Genomic DNA, 10,462 nt, shown 5'->3' on the forward strand with positions numbered 1-10,462 from the left:
TCACTGGGAAGGGTTCTCAACTTACAACTGATATCAATTCAAAGCTGAATTGGTGCTTTTTCATTTCAAGGTTAGCTTAAGAAGAAAACATAAACTTTGGTGGAAAAAGGATTTGTTTTAAGCTAACTAAAAAAAAAGTAATGGGAATTACTTATGAAGAAAAGCGTTCCTTGGAGTTTTAGAATCACTGGGGTCAGACTCCTCATGTAAAAACAGAGCTCTGGTCACTTGAATCTTTTCCTCGTATTAGAGAATTAACATATAGTTAATTCTCTAACCGATGTTGTACAGATGCTTCCCTTTAATGGATTTCAACACTAATTTCCTCTCACTGATGCAACTTGCAATGGCTTGTGCCTCTCACCTAGCATTCGCCATTCAAGGTGATCATTAACCTTGGACTTCCCTTCTCAAGCTCGCAAGAGATAACTAATGGATGTCTCCTTAGAATCCAAAAGCTTACCAAGTGTTGGCAATTCTAGAAAATCCTACCTTCAAGTCACCTCCCAAAGGCTCGCAAGAGATAAACTAGTGCATCTCCATGGACGGAGATCACTTGGCTTACCAAGTGTTGTCCCAGGTGAATTGAAGGTGTTTTAAGTTAACTAAAAACATAGAAATCATTAACGGGTCACACTTTCTCTTCATTAAAAGCTGAAACAACAAAACTTCCAATTCTTGCATTCGGGGCCTTACCCAGCTACCTTAGCTCCAAGGAACTAAAATCCTAGCCACTCATTCTCTGAGGAAACATCCTCAAAGCTTGTTTGGCTAGTAAGAAAAAATAAATACAATACAATCAAATTGAATAGGTAAGGCAGAGCAAAGCTCTGTATTTTACTTCCTTTCAAAACTATACAAAAGATGTCTCTGAGAACAAGCTCCCGAGATCCCCCTGTGATGAAAATTACAAAACAATATATATGAGGTTATTCACCCTTTGTTCTTACTTAAAGATTAAGGAATCCTATGATAGGTGGATTACAGGGAGAAAATGGGGATTTAGACATCAAATATCTGAAGCAAAAAATCTAAAAATGTTGGTCGCAAATATCTAGAAGCACTCAAGAGAATTTAGCATGCGTGCAAGATGGCTGCGAAATTTCACAACCTGAAGGACACCATTTCGCAGCCAAAGGTTGATTTCGCAGCCTGCGAAATTGGCCTTCAGCTTGGTGTGATCGGCTTCCAATGGCTTTAACTTCTTCATTTCAACTCCGAATCGTGCACTGTTTAAAGCGTTGGATTGCTGACTTCTCGAGCTTCGAAACGACATATAGTATGCATAAATTGAGCTCCAAGAAGTGCTCCAAAAGTGTCCAATAGTGGCTGTCCTCTTGAATTCTTCATGTTAGATTTCTCTCTTTGCTTTCCTTCCTTGCATTCATGATTTGCATATGGAAAAGGACTATAAAGCTTCAAAGCTTTGGTTCTTCATGTTAATGAGCTTCCCATTGCTTTGCCATGGATTCCAAAGAACTCTCCTCAATCTTGGATTGCTTTGGTGATCAAATTACTATCAAAAGCACCAAAACTTACACAATTTGATTAGAAATGATTGCAAAGGTCCTTAATATGATAATTGAGTTAAAAGGTAATAACTACTACTCAAAAGTGTTTAAATGAGTTAATTACAAGCTATCAAATAGCACTTTTTGAGTAGTAATCACAAGCTTTGAGGATGTTTCCTCAGAGAATGAGTGGCTAAGCTTTTTGTTTCTTGGAGTTAAGTAAGCTTGGTAAGGTGCTGAATGCAAAACTTGGAAGTTTTGTTGTTTCAGCTTTTAATGATGAGAAAGTGTGACCTGTTAATGGTCTCTATATTTTTAGTTAACTTAAAACGCCTTAAAATCACTTGGGCTAACACTTGGTAAGGCAAGTGGTCTTCGTCTATTGAGATACACTAGTTTATCTCTTGCGAGCCTTTGGGAGGTGGTTTAAAGGTAGGATTTTCTAGAATAGCCAACACTTGGTAAGCTTTTGGACTCCAAGGAGACATCCATTAGTTGTCTTTTGCGAGCTTTTTATGGGTAATCCAAGGTTAAGAATCACCTTGAATGGCCAATACTAGGTGAGAGATATGAACCATTGCAAGATGATTCAGTGATAGGGAATTAGTGTTTGAATCCATAAAAGGGAAGCATCTGTACCACACCGATTTGGGAAATAACTATATGTTAAATCCTTAATGCGAGGAAAAGATTCAAGTGATTGGAACTCTCTTTTTGTAATAGGAACCTGAGCCCAGTGATCCAAAAACTCCAAGAAACACTTTTCTTTGTAAGTAATTTCTGTTACTTTATTGTTGGTTTCACTTAAAAACCAACCTTTTCAAACATCTTTATGTTTTCTTTTAAAGCTAACCTTGAAATGAAAAAGCACCAATTCAACTTTGAATTAATATTAGTTGTAATTTGAAAACCCATCCCAGTGAACGATCCTAGAGCCACTATGCTATGCTAGCTGAGGCTATCCTAGTACATGGTGAAATAGGTTATAAATTTTGTTGATTATTCCCGTCTGAGGACCGAAATCAAGGTACACCGGTTGATTGATCACCAATCAACAGGATATACACCAGCTGGACACGAAATAAGTGCATGTGTATGTTTGTATATAGTATCTTACTCCATTGAGCATGTATATAGAGATTTGAGGGTTGTTTTTAGGTTTATCTATTGATGAGAGTTCATGAGAGAGTTCTTTGAGATCTTTCGCTTCTTGGATCATTATTGTTATGTATTTTGGGTGTGAGAGCTGAGTGACCTTTCCCTAGGGTCTTCGGATCATTGTTTTTTCCATCATTCCATCATTGGTGATACAATTATTTTCTATTATTATGATATTGGTTGAATCATGCCCCATAAGGTGCCCTTGATGGTTGGATCAACCTTGCATCCAACAACTTAGTTAATTGTTTCCTCAATTACTTCTATTGTTCTAACACTTGTTTCATCTTCTTGTTCTCTTCTTACATTGATATACATTTCAAGTTTGATACCATCTTCACAACATTCCTACATTTTGTTGATAGTTTGACATTCCTTATTTCTTTCTTTTCACCATTGATGTTTCCATTAGATATTTAGGTTCATGGTTCATGAGATTTCCCATGTATTACATCTTATACACAAGGGTATGAGTTTGATCATTGGGTATTTAAGTGTAGTTTTCCTTCATTTCTTTACCTTATCACCCCAACCTACGTTGCATCTCGTGTCTTAAGACCACCCTAAGACTATGAGATCAGACGCCATCTTTGACAGTTTCTACTTAGGTAGGTGTTTGAAGATTGGTTGAAGTATAGATGTCGTCATGTTTTTTCTTTTGGGAGATGCTTTCTGCGAAATTTAGATTCGGTTTAGCTTGCTACATCAATGGTCAATTGATTTCTTTTATAGAGATGGTTGATTGATGTTATTAGGCTCCTTGTTTTACCATGCATCATATATCCATGTTGGGACATATCCCCTCTTTGTTGAGATTGCTAGCTTTTCATTAGTTTGCATGGTTTCCCTTGATTTTGATGATGGATGCATTGGTTATAACCCGATTGCCATGACTCATCGATGGAGTTATCACCAGATAGACAGGTTCTCATACTATTGATCTCATTGGAGTAGATTAGATTGATTATCTCATCCTTTAACAGTGATTTGCTTAGGCAATGACATGTAGATAAATTATCAATGCCATTTGACTACCCACATGATCTTGCCTCGGTTGTTATACTAGGGCATATTCCTCTTTTCTTAGTTAAGAGACCATTTTTGCTTGCAGTTTTCATAGTTTTCTTGTTCATGTAAGAGATTTTCTTTCACATTGATAGTTATTGTTTTGATGATTTCGCCATTCAATCCTCATTGAAGCATCTTTTGAGTTTTGATATTTACGTTGTTACAGTTTTTCCAATGGAGTATTTTTGCGATAGAGATAGTTTTTCAGTAGAGTATTTTTTTAGTTAGAGATAGTTTTCAATGGAGTTTCACTTGAGATGTCATCAGTTCCTAGTAGAGCATTACTTTTAAGACTTTGATGGTTTTTATCTTTGTTGTCGTCTTAGTGGAGTATTTTTGTGATGGAAACAATTTTTAGTGGAGTTTACCCTTAAGATAATGGTAGTCGTCCTAGTGGAGTGTTTTTGAGATAGATTAGTTTTGCACATAGTTCCTATTGAATTATCTTTGAGATACAAATAGATTCTTCAATAAAGCTTTTTCTTTGAAATATTGATAGTCTTATCATTTTAGCTTTTCAATGGATTATTGCATAGTTGGAGATTATTTATTTATTTATTTCCATAGCTCTTTTGTGGATTGCGTTAGTTTGTTAAGCTATGAGATATGTATTTTCAATGATTAAGATCAGCTCATGTTTTTGGTCAATTATTTTGAGCTATATAAAGATTTTGAGATTTGCCGATACACAAACTTTTGCTTTGACCCTTCAAAAATTTTTGTCATGATTTAATGACTATTAGTCATTGATTTCAGTAGATGATTGGTTTTCATTGGATTGTTCAATAGTGTGAACATCCTATACATTAGGGCATATTCCCATTTCTCAGTTGTTTTTGGCATTCAGAGCCTACAACTTGGAGTTATACCTTTGGCTATTCATGAGATCATCACCATTGATTTCGTCTTCAGCAGTATTGGTATTTAGAACCCAAAGCTATTCCTTTTTATTACTCTTGAGACTATCACCATTTCAGTTTTTTTTTTCTTCATCAAATTTCATTTTTGGCGTTTAGAGTTGATAGCTCAGAGCTATTTAGTTTGTTGATTATTGAGATTGTGCGTATCAAGTGTTTTTACATATCTAGGCATTTAGAGCCCATAACCCAAAACTGTTCGTTTGTGTTATTATTGAGATTGTGCATTTTAGTTTTAACTTTACGATTTTGACATTTAGAACCCACAATTTGGAGCTATTCTTTTCATTCATTTTTTAGATTGTTATTGAGATTCATTTGGGGCATACCCCTTTCCTTGAGATTATCAGATCCTTTGTGATCTTCCCATAGGATTACCCCTCCACCCGGAGTCATTCATTGCATTCATGACCTAGAGTTGTTCATTGCATCACAACCTTGAGTCGTTCATTGCATTATAGCCTTGAGCTATTCGTTTCATCTTGAGTTTAAGCCTTCATCATTTGGGTCACCCTTGAGTGGTTTGACCTGGAGTTTGCGTATTGCACTCTCCTTTCAGTCGATTAATCATAGAGTCCATAACTCATAGCCTAGAGCTGTTCATAAAGTCCTGAGTTGTTCATTCCATTTATAGGCCTAAGCTATTCATTACATTCATAGCCCTAAGTTGTTCATTGCATCATCCTTAAGATATTAATTTTCGTTAATCTAGTCACCTTTGAGTGATTTTGACTTGACATTGCGAGTTAGGAAGCATTCTGATCGACCACATTTTAGAGCTTGAACGCATAGCCCTGAGTTGATCATTACATCTATAGTCTTGAGATGTTCATTGCATCTATAGCCTTGAGTTGTTCATTGCATATACATTCATATATGTTGTTATCTTTCTTATTTATAGTCATTGCTTCCCCTAGTATGAGATTCTGACTTTTGAGTTCATCACATCATGTGCTAGGAATCTTTCTTAGTTCTTCGATATAGTTCCTTTTGTTCTACTTATTACTCGTGTTTTCACTTGCATTCCTTACACTCATGATCTTTACTAAAGAGGGACATATTTGTAAACCCTCTATTTTGTCTTAATAGCACATGTTATTTTGTGTCTTTTCCTCCACTCCTTATTGCCTTGTAGTTGTCCATTTTTGGTCATTTGTCACTTATTGGGTTCACTATTTTTGAGCCACCTTTAGAGATTCATCATCGAGGGATTTTTATGGATCCTAATTATGACCTTAATTGCATTTTAGATTTGGTTCACTTAGATACATTTTTAGGTTTAGCTTACTTATTCACATTTTAAGCTTTGTGCATTGATTGACACCTTAGGTCTAGCTCACTTAGTTGCATCTTAGGTTCAACTCACTTAGTTACACTTTAGCTTAGGTTCAACTCACTTAATTGCACCTTAGTTTAGTTCACTTGGGTGACACCTTAGGTCTAGCTCACTTAGTTGTACCTTAGCTAAACTCACTTAGTTGTACTTTTAAGTTCAACTCACTTAGTTACACTTTAGCTTGGTTCACTTAGTGGCACCTTAGGTTTAGCTCACTTAGTTATACTTTAACTCAGCTCAATTAGTTACACTTTAGCTTCACTCACTTAGTGGCACCTTAGCTTAGTTCACATAATGACAGTTTAGGAAATTTCTTAGTTGCACTATAGTTCAGTTCCACTTTAAGTTAGTTCATCTAAATTCATATTTAGTTCATTCCATTTAGGTGCACTTTAGGTTACTTCATCTAGATGCATTTTAGGAATATTTTTAAGTAGTTTCATGTCACCTTACATGGCTTGTGCATGGGGGTTTGTTTAGGAAAACAAGGAAGAAAATAAGACATTGAGATTTTTTGGAGATTGAGTTTAGTTTTTGAGATTTGTGGACCCTTTAGAGGATGCATAGTTGGCATGGAGAGGATAAGGAAGGACGAAGATTTTTTTGGATTCATTAGAAAGTGTGCACGACCACATGGAAAGGATAAGGAAGGTGAAAGAATTTTTTTGGGGGCACATTGGAAAAAATGAATGGCATGAAGTGGGAGTTTAAGGAAAGGAATTCTTTTGGAAAATATGAGAAGACACGGTTTTGAAAATTTGAGAAAAGTAAGACTCTTTTGGATGACTCACGACAATAGAAGAATTGAATGGAAGGTTTGAAATTAAGAGTTTGAGATATGGAAGGATTCTTTAAGGTGGACGACTACATTAAGACTTTTACAAGAGAATGACTCTTTTAGGAAGTTGAGGATTGAGGAAAGGACTCTTTAGGAAGGTATGCACCTGCCATAGGGATTTAAGGAAGAGTAGGACTCTCTTTTGAACACTCACAACCGCCATATTCACTTGAGGAAATAAGGCTTTCTTTTGGGAAGGAGACTTTGAAAGAGGTGAGATTTTCTTTGATTCATGCCATATTGGATGAGGATTGAGAATTTGAATTATGGAAAAATTCTTTGGAGGGACGATTGCATTAGAGAGAATACATGGTTGCATGTTTTTTTTGTGGAAAGAAAAATGAGAGTTTGTGAAAGTCTTGACATATTAGAGATTGAAATTAGAGAGTCCACTATAGGTAGGATTTTTTTGGAAGGATATTCACACATTGGAGATTGAGATTAGAGAGTCTATGACATATAGGAATTTTTTTTTTTGGAAGAAGATTAGAGGAGACTTATGACCATTAGAGATTGGATAGATGATTTAGGGGTTTAATAGATAGTAGGACTCTCAAAGGTAAAGAAGCTACCATATTAGATTAGGTAAGTCTCTTAGAGAGCATTACATGACATTAGAGTTGGTGATTGAGGATATTGATTTTTGGGAAAGTCCATGGCTGCCCATAAGGAAGGAAGAAGAAATATTATTCGTGGAAGGAGAAAAAGTTTTTAGAGAGGAAAGTTTTGAAAAAAGGAGAAAAAAAAAAATCTTGGAAATAGGGTTTTGACATTAGAGATAGACATGGTCAAGGGAGTTGCAGAGTTCACACAATATTGAAGAGCTTGAGAGTTTGCTTTTTTTTTTTTGAGACTTTGAAGAGGTCACGATTGCATTGAGAAGGTCTTCCTTTAGGGGGATGGATTCATGCCATTAAGGATTCCATTAAGAGAAAATGCATGGGGTGGTATTGGAGATATTTTTGGAGACTCAGACATGCATAGGAGATTTGATGTGCGACATAGAGATTTTTTTTTATTGAGAGGATCACAACTTTGAGAGAGATTAAGGAAGGTGTGCAGCTACCATATTGATTTTGAGGGAGACTTACAACTATGAAAAAAAAAATAAGATTCATGCATAGGAGATCAAGGGACTTGTAGCCATTGAGGAAGTGAAGTTTGGACCTGCATTTTTCACGTGTGTCCCCATTTGATGGTGAGACTTGGTTTTTAGTAAAAAATTGATATTTGTAACAGTTGGAGTTACTGCTTATTTTTGTTTATTTTTTAAAAGGAAAACAAAATAAGTAATAAAATACAAAAAATGACTCCTTATTTGAAAAAACATGTCTTTGAAAACCGAGTCCAAGTTTGAGGGCTAGGTTACTCATTGGGAAGGTACTATAAGGTAGTACCCTTCTAAGCCCTAAAACAAGTCTCTACTAATTAACTTAAGGTAACCATGACAATTGATTTATAAATCAATGGATACCAAGAATTAAGGAATATATCAAAGCAATAGTGAAAGCATAATTAAAGATCAATCAAGTCATACACTCAAGGAATTTCATAAACGAAGAAAGGAAGAAGCATACCTCAATAGCATGTTAAATGCTTCCATAAAACAAGAGAGTTAGTCCACAAGCAATAATCTCATAATACACACAATACGCATTTCACCCAAATCAAGAAACAAAGATATGACAACATAAGAATCAAGCAAGGCAAGTAGATCAATCATGAGAATAGAATTTACACATTAATAGAAACAAGGACATAAGGAAAAGAGGAAATGTACCTTGATAGCCTATAAAGCACTTTCATAAAAATTAGGTTAATTCACAAATAATAATGATGAATTTAAAATCATAAGCTAAACCCTACACTATATATATAGCACATCTCAAATCAAGAAAAAAAAAAGATGATAAGGAATGAATACAAAGAAACAAGATATAATAATCATGTTCACCAATTCAAAATTAGCGAACATATGTTTACCTCCAAGAATTAGCCCAAATAAAATATCAAATGAAGAATTTGGATCAAATGGAATGTACATAATATATATATAAAACATGAATCATTAATCAAAAGAACTCACAAGCATGCACAAAGGTGATAGAATTATAAAAAAAAAAAACATACAAAATATCATTAACAGGGCATAACAGGAGTATTCATAAAACAAATCCTAAATAAATACCTAGACGTGTTATTTAATTAAGATAAAAAATCAAGAATACCTTTAATATGTCTAGATCACAATTAAAATGCCCAAATTATTAAATTAAGTACCAATTAATATCAGATTAAGTCAAAATTGGGATACCACACAAAATAATCAAAATAGAGGAGTTCAAAAAGTAAATCCTAAAACAATATATAAAAGTGGAATTTCATCATGAAAAAAAATTGGTAACATCTCTTATGTATCAAGATTACATCCCAAAGGCTAAATTGATTAATGATGTCCGAATTAGTACCGGTTTTCATAAAATCACAATTGGTCTAAAATAGAATAGTTTTCCATAGCATACAAAGACTAATTTGTTTAACTAACTTAGAGATATGATACAATCCTACCAAAATTTTATAACTTATTTCATATGTCTAGTTTACGTGAAAAATAAATTCAAGGCATGATTATACACATAACATATTTAAAACTAAATAAACATTTCTTAGCTCCAGAAAAGAACCTGTGTAATGAGTGCAAAAAGAACAAAAAATCATATCTCCTACTTGAAATTAGTTTTTATTATTTTATGTGTTTAAAATTAAATTCAAGAAGTCTATATTAAGAGAAAATTATTAAAGGAATTAAGAAGATTATTTACTAATTTAATTTTATAGAATAATTTAGGGTATTCAAAATACAATATTTTATAGAAAAATATTGTACTGGAGATGAAGATGTTGGTAGGGTTTGCAGGTCATTAATGGAGATGGTGTACTGCTGGTCTAGAGATGAAGACGATGTTCCTCCCGCGCTGCCCATGGAAATCCTCCTTTTATTTGTGATCTGGAGTCTTTTAGAAAACCTCCAAAAATGCCTGATCCTCTTCTCCAGATGGCGTTGCTGTGATGATGCCTAGTAGATGATCTCTTGCTAATGAAGTCTTCTGATACCCTAGAAATGCATCATGATCACATGAACTCCCACCTGCATGGTGGATGTGTTATGATGTCGTTCTTTAGATGATGTCTTGCTGGTCATCTAAGATGATAATGGAGCCTTCTAGAACCCAAGCATGGTCGTGGTGTGATGTGATACACACCAAAAATATGGATGCAAGAGATCTCAGCTAGTGCGTGGTGGAAACCTCATGTAGATGGCTTGATGTGATCCTCCAAAGTTGCTCAAGTGATGCCTCCCCATAATGCATGTGTGGTCACCATGATAAAGAGCATGTGATGCTTTTACAAATCCCTTCCCACTCAAACAATTTTGTTACCTCTACCTTCTGGAGACCTCCATTCTCCTAACTGCCACTAGCCTCTAGAATATTCTCAGTTCATTGTCACGGACTTAGTCTTTTCCTAAGCTCATGTGACACTTAGACAAGTCAAGACCCTTGATCTTGCTAAGTCAACCTTACTCTCGATGCTTAGCTTGTTAGACTAAGACGCACACGACTTAGAAGCTAGT

Source organism: Vitis vinifera, chromosome 10, assembly GCF_030704535.1.
Source record: "Vitis vinifera cultivar Pinot Noir 40024 chromosome 10, ASM3070453v1".
In the NCBI taxonomy this organism is placed as follows: domain Eukaryota; kingdom Viridiplantae; phylum Streptophyta; class Magnoliopsida; order Vitales; family Vitaceae; genus Vitis; species Vitis vinifera.